Here is a 17915-nt window from a genome sequence, read left to right on the forward strand (position 1 = left end):
CAAAAATATGATGGTTTTGTCAGTAGAGGGAAAGCTAAGCCTGATTACAATTCTGCATATGTCTTATTAGTTCTAATATTTGTTCAACTATGTATCTTCTGAAAGAACTAACAGGAGAGATTATATGAAGTAAGCTGGGAATTGCATGGTGTTCATTCAGCATGTGTTGGCAATGAGAACCAGTTTCTGCTTTTGAGATCACAGCCAGACTGTGTGAAAGAAAGGAATAAAGGAAGAAAGAAAGAGAGGAAGAAAGAAAAGACAAGGAAAGGAAAAGAAAAGAAAGGAAAGGAAAGGAAAGGGAATGGGAATAGCTAGGCACAGTGTATCTGGGAGAGACAGAAAATACTGGGCCCAGGAATATATATTATTGAATTTATATTGCTTCCCTTAAAAGTATCCAGATCTTTCTCACATGGAATGGTGACAACAATAACTGTGAGCTCTTCATAATGGAGCTATTTGAAGTCTACTGAATATATTCATTATGTTCTTAAATCAAATCAAGTCTATACATATATTTATCATTTGCTAACCTTTTAGAGAATAAACAATACAACATATAGTGTGTTAAGGCAGAAAAATGTTTTTATTTACCAAGAAATAGAGTTCCACTGCTTGAAGATTTGTCTTACTTGATATTTCCATCTAAACTGAACATTTTAAGATCAGTCATTTGCTAGCTTTCATATTTTGCAATATTATTACTGGGTGAAGTTATTGGAGCTTTAAATTTAAAATGTTTATAACACAGTTCTTTGATAAATCTAAGAACTGAAATACTTGCTAGACAGCCAATGCGTTGCATGATTGAAACTCTAAGCACTTTTTATGCCAGGTTCTCTGAGAGTGTTGAGAATTAACCAGGCAATTAAAAAAAAAAAAAACAAGAAGAGAAAAGCTGTAGATAATATTTCTGGGTCATAGAAAATTTAAAGTTCACAGGTTTTATCAATTGAGATGGTTTCTTTTACAATTCAGAAAAATGACAATTCAAAGGTTTATATTCCATGGATACTTGTAGAATTACCAAGTGAATTCATACCATAAATTACTTCAAATATTTTCCTTGGAAAATAATTTGTGTCCATGTTCTGTGGTACCATTGGGCCATTAGTTTGTGATGTGGTATATATAAAATAAATTTTACTTCTTAATTATTTTAAAGTTATTCTATTTATTAGGGAAAACCCCTCTCTTTAGGTTTTGAAAATAAAGTAACAATATTAATTCATATAGCAAACCATGTTTAAAAATATTGCACTTTCAAATTTTCATTGCAAAATTATTTTCACAAATTACAAAAGCAGAAATTTTAGGGACTGAAATGTATTATGTTATATAGATAAGTTCTATATTCTCAGATGCAAAATTTTCAATGGGTATTGCTTATTCTCAAGTGTAGATAGGTCATAACACTCCATCTCTACTATGTGTCTCATTGGGCATTGGGAGGACCACATTTACCTAGAATGTCAGGCAATGAGGATCAGGAAAACACACATGATAATACTCTCTACTGTGAACCATAGAGCCTTCCTGAAGTATCCTTGTTCCCTTCCTACATTTTCATTTAATCATACTTAATTATGACCAAGCAGCTAATCTTGTTTGAGGTACTGAGAGGATTCACCTTCATTGAATCAGTTTATTCAGTGAATAAACTGGTAACATTTTTAAAACATAAAATAAGACAATACAATGAAAAAGAACCTAGTTGAAAAGTACATTAAAATGTTTATAGAAGAGGCTATGAAGTTGAAAGTGTATAAGAAACTCAAAAGACATGAGAAGAGATGATATCATTCCAATACTCAGGTATAAAATTAGCAGAAGGTAAACTTTAAAGATAACACACACACATAGTAAGAGGAGGGGTGGATATTACAGTACGTGACAAGGGACATCCTTAGTAGATATTTGATTTATCTCAAAGATTTATCTCAGTTTCAAAGAATTTTATCAGCATATTATTTACTTGGAAATAGCATTTCAGTTCCTATATGATGGTCAATTGTATGTGTAGAATGGGTTCAGGGATAGAGCAGTTAGTTATTGTGAAAGAAACTGTGGCTTGTGGTAGGATCTCTAGGACATATGGGTGACTCCAAACCTATATATGTATAAGCAACATTAATTGAACACAGTAGGTTGAAAAATAAATACAATTTATAAAAGAAGGTTATTATGTTAGGTTATAAATATGAATGGGAGTGTTGAGGGGAGATGGAAGGGGGAGTGAGGAGTAGGTAATGTCATAATATATGTATACATATAAGGAAACGTATTTATATCCTACTATGGATTAAGTACAAATGTAAATGACAGTGGGCCATAATACTCAGTGATTTTATTATCATATAAGATAGTCGCCATCTGTTAGGTTGATTTGTGATTTTAAGAATGGTACATGGACATTAGAATTGGCAAGGTCTGCAGTATTGTTACTAGCACACTTTCTTTGCTTTTGGTTTTGTAGTGCCAGGAAGCAAGCAAAAGTCTCTCATAGCTACATAAGTATTTTAACAAGGAGTAGCACTTCAATCTGAAAGCAAGTTTTCCTAAGAGAGTATCTTCATTTAATCTGAGTGCAGTGATGTAACGTTAGTAAATTTAAAGGGTGTATTTTCTCTATGACTTCAGATTATGAAAATTAGAATAGAAACATTGCTCAGACAGAAGAGGGAGCTATTAGAAAGTATCAGTAGTAGGTGATGAAAATTATGTATAACATTTTTTATTTAAAGTTATCCCTAACAAGTTTTACATTCTTGTAAAGATTAGCCAGCTATTAGGTTTATGTTACTTATATGTAGTATCTATGATTTAATCCACAGCGATCTGTAAATAGACTTAGCATCTGATGATTAGATAGTGATACCAGAAATACTCTATGCTACATACAGATACTAGAAGGTGAACCAGAAATAATGAAAATATAACCTAATATAGAGTGGAACAAAAAGTTAATGCTGGACAAATACACTCAGCCCTTCAGTTTGTTACACTGCAAATTTTGTTGTGAGATAAAACTATAATAACAGTATGATATGATAGAATAAATGAGTTTGTGTCAGTAAATAATAGGTATTGTTAATTATTTAGCCTTGGATTCCTTGCTAATAGGACAACAATTAGGTAAGAATGAGGGCACAAATATCATACCATGCATGAATTTTATATTTTTATTGGTAAGTAATACTATATTTTGTTAGTATCATATTCTGTTCGTTTTATCAAATATAGTCATATATTTGGTTGTTAACATGAAAATTATTGCAATAGTCAATTAAAGTCAACAGAAACCCAACATCAAACCAGTATCTAAGCATGTGGACAAAGTAAGCTGTTGTTTTCAATCAGTGGGCTTGAATGGTGACTACATAGAAACTCAGGCATCACTGAACATGTCAGCATTTCTAGGAAGTGCTGCAGGTTGCTTTGGTGCTGGCTGGAAAAGGCAGGGCAAACTAGGAATGTGGCAATGAGAAGGTGTGATTAGCCATTCACCAGGTGTTTGCCAATAAAAACAAAGAACCATTGTCATTATATATAAAAAATTATCAAAATGAAGTAAAAGTAAAAATAGAAATAAGAATGTACCTGTAAAGTAACATAAGCAAGTTTCTAATGTGAGTAGGGGACTGGAAACAGGAGAAAGAAATGTGAAGAAACGACAAACTGATTTCATTCAAAAATTAGAGACGTTGCTATAGAGATCATTTATTTTTTTAGGAGACTAAGGAACTAGGTGATGATGTTAAAGGAGACATCTTTGTCTCCCGTCCTTCAGTAAAAGGCAAAATTAAAGTGAGTGAATTGAAGGAAAACAAACTAAATAATGATAGAAAGAACAAGGAAAAAAAGGTACCCTATTTCCCTACAAGAGGAATGTAGATGATAAACCAAATATAGAAATTGAGATTTAAAAACCTGTACCTGACAGGGAAACTGGAAAAACAAACAAACAAACAAAAACAAAACAAAACAAAACAAGGTCAATGATAACTCAAAGAACAGAACTAGCCATGAAAATCTGAGAGAAGTGCCATGCTGTCGATAGGAGCAATTCTCAGAGCACATAAATGACCTTCACTTCAATTGTAATAAGCATTAGAGGAGAGTCAATGAGTTACAGCCTCAAGCTTAACACTGACTACAGTGGGACAAAGTCTGAGCACAGATAAGAGTGAAGCTAGAGAGAAGAGGAGAAGCAATGTCAGCTTGAGCAAGCAGGTGTGCTGCTCTGCTGAAGATGTTCAGAGCCACACTCTCAGTCCTGGTAAGTGAGCAGATGGGACTTCAGGATGGCTGCAGTCTCTACATCCTCTAGCCTTCTGTGACTTTGTCCTTACACTGTGGCAGAGCAGAATGCCAAATGCAGACAAAGTCAAAGACACACTTTGGAGTTTGCTGAATGTCAGAGTCAAGCAGGCCAAAGACCATTTTATTTTGACAATCACAAGGATTTGGGAAACAAGTGAAATTTCTTTAGTTCTAAAACTTGAGATTCCTCTGTATCAAACACATATAATAGTGCCTCACAGGAATTAAGACATAGTTATGATATAGACATTTAAAAGATTAGACACCTGCAGAGAAGAGGGAAGTTTGTGATATGAAGAGAAAGTAGCATATGGTTTTGGAAAAATTCACATACAACTTATCAATACACAAAGTAGAGATGATTGCAAATAATATAGCACCAATCTATTGTAAGGTAAATTCTAAAACTATTTACTGAGATATGTATGATTTTTTTAATTAGAGCTTTAAGACATATTAAATAATGTAAATAAAATAATAATCTATATAGAAAGATAATAAAGTATACAAAGAAAAATGTGACCTTTGTTTCTGATGCTACTGCAATTTGTAAAATAACTTTGACTTGGTATTAGCCTCTAGGCCATAGAGATTTTAAAACCATATGGAACTATGAAAACTTCTGTTTCAACAAAAAGAAATTGAAATATTTTAATATAATCAATGAAAGTTGTGATATGATTTTGTGATGAGTAGTCTTATGATCTGATAAAAATTATATATATATATATATATATATATATATATATATATATATATATATATAAAACATCTTCCCTGGTATTCTGGTTTTGGATTTTTGTGGCATTATTGGGAGTTTTCAAAGAGAAGAACAAGAGTAATAACATTTAAGTAGAATGTGGATAGAGAAAGAAGATAGATAACACATACCTTGAGTAGAGTATCAATAGGTAGTAGGTAGACAGATTAACATGAGAGGGGTTAATTGAGAGAAGACTACACTGAAAGGACCAGTATATTAATTCAGGGCAAAATGTATAAGCATAGATTTGCTGTGTAGATAAACATACCAAGGGTTGGCATGATGAAAGGATGTTACTGATGGCTTTGAGATGTCAGGTGAAGGAGTGCAACAAGGATGTAAATGATAGAAGCTGACATTGAGTCCTTACAGTACTTAAAGGTGGAAAGACAAAGACAGGACATTCTACTTGATCATTGTGCTATCTTAGAAAGCATAATTGAACCCAGACTGTCTCTAATAACCTGAGTTTAACCTGAGGTTAAAACTGCATGAGAGAGAGGGACAGGATCCTCTCTACCTCTGTCTACACATAGGAGTGGTGGATCTGCAGACCTCTCTGCCCCTTCCCTGCAAGCTGAGAGCCTGCCTTCAGGGAGTGCTTTAACCCAGGTACTCAGGTAAGATCCACCATTTTCTCTCCCCTGACTTCCTAAGGTAGGACCAGCCAGGAGGCACAGGTCTCACAAGTGACAGGGCAGCCTGGTCAGGATCCTTTCTACCTCAGACCACACCTAGAAGGGACAACAGATCCACAGCCCTCTCTGCACCTTTCCCGCAAGTGGAGATCCTGTCTCCAAGTGGGCTCTGACCCCAGGATTCAGGATGGACAACAGATCCACAGCCCACTGCACAACGTCTTACCCGAGGAGAGCAAGCTGATCTCCTAAAGGAAACCGGCCCGACAGATGCTGGAGAAGTTGTGGAGAAAGAGGAACACTCCTCCATTGATGGTGGGATTGGAAGCTGGTACACCCACTCTGGAAATCAGTTTGGAGGTTCCTCCAGAAATTAGACATAGTTCCAACAAAGGACCCAGCTAAACCACTCCTGGGCATATACCCAGAAGATGCTCCAACATGTAATAAGGGCACATGCTCTACCATGTTCATAGCAGCCTTATTTACAATTGCCAGAAACTGGAAACAACCCAGATATCCCTCGACAGAGGAATAGATACAGAAACTGTTGTACATCTACACAATGGAGTACTACTCAGCTATTAAAAACAATGAATTTATGGAATTCTTAGGGAAATGGATGGATCTGGAGAATATCATCCTGAGTGAGGTTACCCAATCACAAAAGAACACACATGGTATGTACTCTCTGATAAGTGGTTATTATCCCAGAATTTCCGAATATATGAAGTACAATCCACAAACCACAAGAAACTCAAGAAGAAGGAAGACCAAAATGTGGACATTTCATTCCTTCTTGAAAGGGGGAAGAAAATACCCATGGAAGGAGTTGTAGAGACTAACTATGGAGCAGAGACTGAAGGAAGGACAATTGAGCCTGATATAGCTGTCTCCTGAGAGGCTCGGACAGTGCATGACTAATACAATAGTAGAGGCTCACAGCCATCCATTGAACTGAGTAAAGGGTCCTCAAATGAAGTAGCTAGAGAAAGGACCGAAGGAGCTGAAGGGTTTGCAGCCCCTTAGGACGAAGAACAATATGAACTAACTAGTAACCTCAGAGCTCGCATGGACTAAACTACCAACCTAGGAATATACATAGTGGGACTGATTGCTCCGGCAGCATGTTCATAGTAGAGGATGTCTAAGTTGGTCATTAGTGGGAGGAGAGGCCCTTGGCCCTGTGAAGGTTATGTGCCCCAGTGTAGGGGAATGCCAGGAGAGGGTAGGGTGGAGAACAGAGGAAGTGGGGAGGGAACATCAGTTTGTTACTGTTTTTGGTTTTTGATTTTGTTGTTGTTGTTGTTGTTGTTGTTGGTTTTTTTAAATTTTGTTTTGTTTTGTTTTTGGAGGGGAAACTGGGAAATATGACATGTAAATAAAGAAAATATCTAATAAAAAATGTTCAATAAAAAACTGCATGAGAGTGTTTCATGAGAAAACACTGGAGGAAGCTAAGTTAAAATTAAGAAGAAAATGTTTCCATATGGAAAAGCAGAAGAGGATTGAGTTCCTTGGAGGAAAAGGAGCACTTCTCTGAGAAATGCAGTCATATTTTTGCAACACAAAATGATAGTAAATTAAATGAAGAGAACCTATCACTAAAATTCTGACAGCATGGCTCTCTGTGGAGAGCTACTCAAGGTGCCTTCTCCCTGCAGTCTTTGAATAGCATCTCCATATTCTCCTGCTGTTCCTTTATCTACCTAAGGTTCATTTTATTTTATCCAGATACATAGTAATCACCCCAAATTCAATAAAATCAGAAACAAAATTTCTTCCTTCTCAAAGAGTCTGCACTCTGATCTGGCTCTTTATTTTAACCCCTTATTGCCTTTCTAATAAAATATTAGAGGTTCATTTTCTTTCTTTTTTATTGGCTATTTTCTTTATTTACATTTCAGATGTTATCCCCTTTCCCAGTTCCCTTGGCCCAGGAAACCCTCTATCCCATTCCCCCTACCCCCTGCTTCTATGAGGGTGCTCCCCCATCCATCTACCTACCCACTCCCACCTCTCTGCCTTTGAATTCCTCTACACTGGGGCCTTGAGCCTTCATAGGACCAAGGGCCTCTCCTCTCATTGATGTCCTACAGGACTAACCTCTGCTACATATGCAGCTGGAGCCATGGGTAACCCCATATGTAGTCCTTGGTTGATGGTTTAGTTCCTGGGAGCTCTGGAGGGTCTGGTTGGTTGATATTGTTCTTCTTCCTATGGGGCTTCAAACCCCTTCAGCTCCTTCAGTCCTTCCTTTAACTCCTCCATTGGGGACCCTGTGCTCAGTCCAGTGGTTGGCTGTGAGCATCCACCTCTGTATTTGTCTGACTCTGGCAGAGCCTCTCAGGAGACAGCTATATCAGGCTCCTTTCAGCAAGCAGTTCTTGGCATCCACAATAGTGTCTGGGTTTGGTGACTGTATATGGGATGGATCCCTAGGTGGGACCATCTCTGGATGGCCTGTCCTTCAGTCTCTGCTCTACACTTTGTCTCTGTGTTTGCTCCCTTGAGAATTTTGTTTCCTTTTTCTAAGAAGGACCAAAGCACATACACTTTGGCCTTCCTTCTTCTTGAGCCTCATGTGGTCTGTGAATTTTATCTTGGGTATTTAAGTCAACCCTTTGTCTTTCAAATCCGAATGAGTTGATGGAGTTTCCCTTCTGCTTTGAAAATTTCTGACTCTGAACCTTCTTTGTCCTTTGCCTTTCCCACAACAGATACAATTCCTGAAACATTACACTCTGCTTGTAAGATCTCATCGTTATATCAGTTTTTATATTAATCTTGGATACTAGTAGTACATGTTTAAATGTTGGATCAATAGCTTTTTCAATTCTTATTCTACAATATACTAGAGATGAAGAAAATAACCTATTTCCTTGTTGTGATGAAATTAAAGTACCTGTGCTGTCATTAATAGTCAAGAGGAGTCAATTTCAATTATTTTTCTATTTGTTTATTTACTTTACATCCAAGTCCTTCCTCCAAGTCCCTCCTCACACAGTTCTGTCCCCATCTCTCCCACCCTTCTCCTTTGATAGTGAGGAGGCTTCCTCTCGGCATCCCTCCAGTCAGGCAAATAGTCTCTGCATGGCTCTCCCACTGAGGCCAGATAAAGCAACCCAGATAGGGGAATAGATCCCATAGATAGGCAATAGTTTTATGGAACGCTGATGCACTAGTTGCTGAGGTACCCACACAAGGACAGAGCTGCACATTTGCTACATATGTGTGGAAGGCCCAAGTCCAGCTGTGTACACTCTTTGGTTGGTTGGTTCAGTCTCTGAGAGCTCCCAAGGATCCAGGTTAGTTGACATGGTTGCTCTTCCTTTGGAGTTCCTATCTCCTTCAGGGCCCTCAATCATTCTCCTAGTTCTTCCCAAGCTCATCCATTGTTTGGGTATGGGTCTCAGCATCTGTTTCAGTCTGTAGCTACATGGAGTCTCTCAGAGAACAATTAAACTATGTTCCTGTCTGCAAGCATAATAGAGTATCATTAATGGTGTTAGGGATCGGTGCTTGTCAATGAGATGGGTCCCAAATTGGGCCATTGGTTATTGGTTGTCTGTTCCCTCAGTCTCTACTTTATCTCTTGTACCTGCATTTCTTATAGACACAACAAATTTCAGGTTGAAAGTTTTGTGGGTGGTTTAGTAAACCTATCCCTCCACTGGGGGTTCTGACTGGCTACAGGAGGTACCCCATTCAGGTTCCATATCCTGAGGGCTATGTGTCTCAGCTAACGTCACCCCCATAGACTCCTGGGAGCTTACCCTAGCCAAGGTCTCTAGCATGTCATAGAGATGTCCCCCCACCATCTACCCACACCAGATTTCCATTCATGCTCTTGGCTCTCTGGGCCTCTCTGCTATCTCTCCCCACACCCATTCCTGAACCCTACTTTCCCCATCCTCTATCCCAACCAGTTTTCACCCTACATCTGCCTCCTATGGCTATTTAATTCCCCCCTTCTAAGTGAGATTCAAGCATTCTCACTTGGGTCTTCCTTCTTGTTTAGCTTCTTTGGGTCCGTAGAGTGAAGTGTGGGTATCCTGAACTTCATGGCTAATATCCACTTATAAATGAGTTCATACCATGTATGTCCTTTTGGTTTGGGATACTTCATACATTCTTGAGAACATAATTTTTACAGGTGTGACGTTATGCACATATGAGTATACCATATTGGTTATGTGGCCTCAGAAGTGCTTTTTTTTTTTTTTGCTGAAGTTCTAATGTTCCAATCAAGCAATATTTTCATGATGTTTTATTTGTAAGTATAGTTATAATTTTTATAACATTTAAATGACTAGAGAAAGTTTACCATATATATACAGAATTCTTGAGTATCATTAGAGAAGGTCTGAATCTTATATTACATTCAGGCACGAAAAGGATTGCTTTCTGAGCATCCATTATTGCAATACTAAATCAAGTCAACTTGCCTATGTCTGCCAACCAACAGAAGAAATTTTATTTTATTGAGCTAAGGCAGTAGTTTAACTATGTATGTCTTTGTGTTTTATTTATTTGGTTGGTTGTTTGGTAGTGTCATGTGTGTTAAAGTGTGTGTGTGTGTGTGTGTGTGTGTGTGTGTGTGTGTATGATTGTGTTTGTGTGTATGGATGCTTTTTTTTTTTAGAATAAAACATAAAAATAAAATGTAAGAAGTGATTTAACAATGCCAATATGGGCATGTAGTTTGAAGAAGTCCATCATTAGGGAGAGAGGAAATTAGGAGTTCCTATCTACTCTCAGTTGTAGATCCACCAGATTCCAAAGACTGTGGGGAACTAAATGTCAGTAATAGTAATCAGAAATCCAGGCAGTTCTAGTGGGCTTTAATGTCCCCATTAGCCAATTTCCAACTCAGAGCCAACCTCTCTGGAGAAGGTCCAACATCAGTGCTGAGTAGCCAAGAGCAATTACTAGTGAAGAAGTCAGCTGTGAGTCCTCCAAGTTCCACATTCAGGAAGGTATGGACTGAGTTCATCTACCCTGAACTAGATGTCTGTACCAAGTAGCCTTGTATCCACAGCACACACCAGCTTTGTATAATCATGTTTAAGAAGCACTGAGTTTCACTGAAAAAAATACTAATTTTAAAGGCAAAATTTCTAATTAATATTTGTGTTAACACATTTTAAAATCATAAATGTATGCGGGTGAGTTACTATTTTATTCTAAATTGTATATGATGGTTTAAATTAAAAAGGAAAATGCAACACTATAGCTAAGCACAGGGAAAACAGTTTTATTTTCATAGTTCTTAAAGCTTACTGTTTGGAAATAAATATTATAAGTGTCCAGAAACAAATCATTTGGGGAAAATAATTATTATTCATTAATAATTCAATATGGCATCAACAATAAAAGAGGAGACTAAAAGAAAAGTAAAAATGGCTCTCCTCAATTATCTAAATGATAACAAAAGTAAACTAATTTACTAAAGAAATTTCTGGTATAAATTAGCCCATGTTAACTGGGTGGGATGTAGCTTATATAGGAACCAGCAAAATTTAGTTTTCCATCTCCTTTTCTTTTTTAATAAAAAGCATCCACTTTCATACTTTTGACCTAACATCCAATTGACTTTTGAGTGCTTATCATTGCTTTGTCTAGTAAACAAGGTTCTGTGCATAGACATGGGAAGCAATAGAATCACAGGATTTGTGAGAATAAAAACAAGAAGGACTACCTAGACATAGTGTGAATCTTCCTTCCCCAGAGCTTTTAAAAATAGACACCCATCTGTTTAGAATAATTTAATAAAATTCTGCCAAGGTACAAAATATATTCATCAAGTTTTGAATTCTCTGAACTTTTTATGAAAAAGGAATAAGGAAAGACAGAGATGACTTTGATAAACACTTGAATTAGAACAGTGAACTTAAAACATATTAAATTTATTATTTCAAATGGAACATTTTTTGTAAAATTATTTTAGCAGACATTTATACTCAAAATATATTTGTTTTGTAGAATAATACAGCCTAAGATAGATTGGTTAGACTTTGGCTTGAATAAGGAAGAAGGTATCCTTTGATTTTCTCCAGTCATAAAGTTTGGAATTAGGGACTGTAACTGAAATGCAGTTTCTTGAACCAGGGGCATCATGTGTGTTCAGTGGAATGGAACAAATCAGTAGAGGATGAAAGTTGTTTAAAACAGAAGCTCCAAAGGAGGCTTCAATACACATCTTTCTCTCTAGTATTTGTAGCCAGCAAGTCTGTGTAACACATTCTCAAATGTGCAATTACTTTCCCCATTTTGCCTCGGTGGGCACAGATAGATTTGGGGCTTGTGTTAGTGTCTGGCTGCATTCATTGGAAGAATAATGATTGAATGTTTTGTGACAATTTCTCTCTAGTGGAAACATCAGAGCAGGTTCACTCCATGTGTGCTTGTGCACACATGCATGTTTACATGGGTATGCTTATGTTTCAATAGGCCATTAGGTAAACAGTTTCAAGAGAAACACAAAACTTACAATATATAAGTGGGGGAGGGGGAGGAATTCCATCAGTGTAGACAAATGACAAAACTTCTGATGAAAAGGAGGTCAAAGATGCTCTGTCCCTCAAGGTGGTGATGTGATGACTTGTTTCAGTTCAGGTTTTCCTCATAGAAGGTTATCGAAACTAGCTTACCTGTGAGAGAATGACTATAATACAAACAGCATTCTTTGCCCCAATTTTCACAGATTCAGATCTATGCTAGCTCTTATCTGCTGACTTTTATTAGTAACCCTGTCTATCCAATCACCATTTATATTGTTGAATGGGTTATTGATCTTCATGTGACACAGATTACAACATAATCACATAGCAACAGAGTGACATCTAGCTGGACATGAGTGAAAGAGGCGCAGAGGATGAGATGAATATTTGTAGTTCAGCACTCTAACCTTATGAACACTTGCACATGTTCAGGAAAGCCCACAGGATAAAATTTATGTATTGCTAATGATTTTTATTGGCCCCCTGGCCCAAACCAGTGGCAGGCTGCCCAGGAATCTGAAGGAATCCTGTTTTTGGTTACTAGTCAGAATGCAAAGAGTAATAAAATTCCAAAAAGTACAGTGAACGCAACATACATTTATTCAGGTGACTTCTTTTATTTTTCCTCTCTCTTAATTTTGAGGTTATGCATTGTTGCACAAGGGTAAACTAGATGTAGATCATTTTCAAAAATATTGGGAGAACTGCACAAACCATTCATGTATATTTGTTTATGCTAATTGCGTGTACAATGTCATAAAACGGCTAATATGAGCCATAGCCTCCTTTTTCCGGCTTCATAAATGATCCCTTATATTCCTGACAGTTTTCTAGGCAAAGTACTTTGCCTATATTAAAAGCAGATACTTGGATAATCTACAAGTTATATATAATAGTATGGATGGTCTCCCTGTTTGCAAGGCAAGGATAAATTTCCTCTTAAATTTCAGGCATTTAATCAATAGAAAGATGACTTGGTTGTAATCTGCAGGGTATATTTCTGTTTTGAGTCTGTTTTACTGAACTTCATATTACTAATTTGAAACATAGATTTAGAATTATATAAATTTTGCAAAAGTATTTTTAGAAGATACATTGAGGACTAGGAATGTAACATGCTTCCTGGACAAGCACAAGGACATAGTTTCACATTTATAGCACCTACATGAAAGATGGGTTAATTTACATGTTCATCTTATGCCCAGGCTGGGGTGTGGTAACCACTAGATACCTGTGACGGATGGCCATCCAGACTAGACAAAATGGCGAGCACCAGGTTTATTGAAAGTCCTTTTTAAAAACTTTTTGAGGTTATAATTGCATTAATTTCTTCTTCCCTTTCCTAGTTCCAAACTCTTCCAGATACCTGTTTCTACCAAATTCATGCTATTTTTCACTAAAAATATAGACATAGATATATATTATATATATTATATATATATATGTAAAACCTGTTAGTTGTTATGTTACTTGCATGTGTATGTTTTCAGAGTTGATCATTGGTTATTATACAAGCAATTGTTCTGTCCATGGAAAGACTATCTCTTCCTCTCAGCATTCCTTAATTGCCTGTAGTTCTTTTTGAGAGTTGGACTTAAACCTGCTGAAGACGTGGAATATCATGCCTAGTACTGGAAACCTAGACAGCTACCCAGGGCTTGTGAAGTTGTGGCTCTTGGAAGAGAATCTATTATTTATCAATTTATTAACCTAGCATAATAATTAACTACATTCTACAGATCTATCCTTGTATCCACAGATTAGTTTCTCATCTTTCATCAAAGAAACTCTCCTTGTGATAAACCATTACTGAAATCCACAGTCAATCATAAACACAGTTGGGGAGTTGAGTCTTACCTAATACAGCTACAATGCAACTCTGCAGCATTTATATCCTCAGAGCAAGTTATGAGATGGTATCTGTACCTAAGCGGTGCTAATACACCATTTAGGCTAAAATCAGATTGTTTCTCTCTCTGTTCTAACTATCCCCAGAGCCTCTGTAGAATCTACTCTTACAAGATAACTGATTCATTCCTGCATCTCTCAGCTTCTGACTGAATTGCCATCTACAGAAAACTTAATTATTTGCCATTAACATTCCTCTTGACATTACTGGCTTAGGTTTGGCTCTCATTTCATCCCTTCATATGAAGAAATAAAAGCAATTTTTATATATTACTCATGATAAAGCAAGAGTCCAATATATCTTAGCATTGAATGAGTCACTACATGTTGCCACAGACTACAAATAGAAGATCAATATCACAGTTAACCTATCATCACCCTTGACAGGAAACCCTCCCTTAGTATAGTCACTTCAAAACTAGTCTTCATTATGTCTGTTGCTTCATATACATCCCTATCAATGACATACCAAAGGTCAAACCTAAATTCTAAAAACCTGTATGATGAATTCATTACATGTATTGCTGTTATTAAATTCTTCTATGAACAACTGAATGAAAACACTAATCAAATCAAGACAATAATAAACTGGGGCACTGGAAATAAAAGAGCTTCTTAAATGCTTATTTGGCAAAAATATTCATAACTCTTCTAAAATTGGACTGCATGTGCCAAGTGGCAGAGAAAATGGAAGAGCAAAAGAGCCCAGGAGAGAGCTGTTGGACACATGGTGATGAATCCTGTGCTTAAGCAGGTATAAATGAAGTTCATGGAAATAAAAGCTAGTATTCTGAAGATAAAGCATGCAAAATAAGGATGATAAAGCAGCAAACATGATAGTCATAAATTCTTGGGATTCAGTAGAATTTGCAGAAAACTTAATAAGCACAGCTATTATCCAAAATGCTGAGAGTCAGCACAGAGGCAGGGAGCAGGCTCAATGTGGGATCCTGGGGGTGGAGAACATAGCTAGTAGTTACAGAGGCAGAGTTGCACTTGTAAGCTGAAAGAGCACTGACCTTGAGACACTCATAAATGACCTCACAAAAAGCACTGCAAATCCCCAGTTTAAAGAAGTCTGAGAAAAACTCACAGAGCAATATTGAAAATCCTGAAATTATAGAGAAAAGAAAATTGAAAATGATAGAAAAGTACAGTAAATTCTTGGTACGTGAAATAATTGAAAAGGGAGAAGCAGGGGAAGGAAGGAGGAATGGGGAATACAAGGAAATAATCTCAAAAGATGATGCACCAATTGACTTGTAGGAAGAAAACCATTTACATAAGTGAATACATTAGGAGTACAACTCAAAGATGAGTTTCCATAACATAAATTGACAATTTTATGGAACACACTCAGGGTAGGATGCATCCCAGGCTTATCACTCAACAGCTGCAACATCCATATAAATTGAGAAGGTTTGTTTCTTCAGAAGCTAGACAAAATCATACCTAGCTTTCCATGAACATTAATTCCATGCAAATGTTCACTAGCTCTCCCTTTGAACATATTTTCTTTTATTATACTTATTTTATTTCCCTAAGGAAAGATCAATAATATGTTTCCTATGGCTATTGTATTCAAACACAAGGTGCTGGGGGTATTTTAAGCAGATGAAGCAGACATAATACATGGTTCTAGAGTAGATGTCCATTACCAAGTGGTGGGCAAAAATTGCTCTTGTTGAGGGCTGTGAGGATGAATCTGGAGCATGGGCCACACTGAGCTTCTGAAACTTGTTGATGATTTTCCACCATTTTTAGTCTATGGATATCTTCTTTCTTGTTAGAGAATGACTGCTTGCTTATGCCCAGATTTTCTTCTTCTAAGAAACTCAGCTGTTCTTGTAATTTCTAGTTGGTAATATAACCTAGAATCACTTTGGAAGAGAGTTTTCATGAAGAATTATTTTGAACAAGTTAACTTTTAAATATGACTGTGGAGGATTATCTTGATTGTTTATTAATGTAGAATGACATCACCCTTTTCAGGCAGCACATTACCTAGGGAAGGAGTGATAAAAGGGGAAGAAAGCTAGCTCAGGGCAAGCAAAAAGAAAAACAAAGACTTATGCATTTTCTTCTTTCTACTTTGATGGTGAATTTTACCTTCTTCAAATGCCTATCTTGACTTTTCCTAAGTGATTGACTGTAACCTGAGACTGTAAACTAAACAAATCCCATTATCCCTTGTTGCTTGTTGCCAAGATATTTTATCACAGCAACAGAAATGAAACTAGAATACCAGCTAACCTAGAAAAGCAGTCTATCTCATGAATCTTTGTTAACTAAAAAGATTCTATTCTGAATATTACTTACTGTGACACTGTTAGTAAATACCAGTAGGTATAACATGAAATCTGATAATATTACAGGATAGATAAAGTGTCTCTAACAAAATATCCAATTTTACTTTTTACTTGTTGAAATAGAAACATATTTATGTGTGAAAAATTGCATCAATATATGTGTGAACCATTGCGTAGATGCCATGTAATTCCTCCTGAACACAATGTTCTGAGATGGAGTTATATTTAAACTTCCTACATGATTTGATCACATGACAGAGAAAAATACTGTTTATTCTATGTACTTAAGTTCGATAATTTAATTTATTAAATAAGGAACAACTTCATTTATTAGTATATATTAATAAAATGCATTTTAAATATTAATAATAATAATTTCTATTTTGCTTCAAAGTATCATTACAACATTGTTACATTTTATGAGCATAATTAATATCTTAGTTCTCTGCCTATGTTTAGACAGATAATGTTTACAAATTTATGAATGGGAATACTTATATAGAATTCATGAGAGCCCAAAGCTTATAAATCTACTAATAAAATAGCTGAAAGTATGGAAATGCACTTGAGTGGTTTCAAAGAATCATTATAAATATTCTGGAAAAATGCAGACAAATTTGCTCCTTACGGTTGGCCAGATAAATCAATAGAAGGCTAGACATAATGATCAATTAACAAGTATCAAACTACTGCTAACATTTACATAGTTTCTGAGAGGGAAATTCTCCCTTCTATTTTGTCTGTGACATTGACCCTCTAGAATAAAAGAAATGCAGAATAAAATTCTCTGAGAAATATAAAGATGTAATGATATGATTTCATAACCTGAAATGTCTGACACTAATGCTCTAAGTAAGCATGATGCTTGAAAACAATATTAGAAACTGAAAGATTGTGCCAGATCTGTGCACTGCTAACTGTAAACTTTTGATCTTGTATGAGCCACAGCTTTGACAATTCACACATCTTGGCGTCCTCATGATACATGATTTTTCTTAATTTATAAATATCTTTTAAATATCCAAGAGATTATAGTCTTATTGCATTCATTTATTTGAGGTAAAGTCTTGCTAGGTAGACTTTGATATCCTGGTACTTGCTATGTAGGAGGCTAAATTGATATCATGGCAATCTTCCTGTATCAACCCCCACACTGCTGAGATTAACCCTGTGTAGAAGAACACCTGGATTTGAATATAGTTTTCTGAGTCATGATATAGAAGTTACTATTATTTTGTCTTCTGATTTAATAATACAAACAAGTATTAGGTACTAAATGACAACGTATTAAATTGTATGTAAGTAAATATATTTAAGGATATATGTGTGTGTGTGTGTGAGAGAGAGATAAATGCATACTATACTAGATAGTATTTTCAAAGAAATCATTTTTATCAGATGACTCAATTACCTTGAAGAATACCGTAGTCTCTCAAAATGAAAAGTTACATATATATATATATATATA

This window comes from Mastomys coucha, unplaced genomic scaffold (genome assembly GCF_008632895.1).
Source record: "Mastomys coucha isolate ucsf_1 unplaced genomic scaffold, UCSF_Mcou_1 pScaffold22, whole genome shotgun sequence".
In the NCBI taxonomy this organism is placed as follows: Eukaryota; Metazoa; Chordata; class Mammalia; order Rodentia; family Muridae; genus Mastomys; species Mastomys coucha.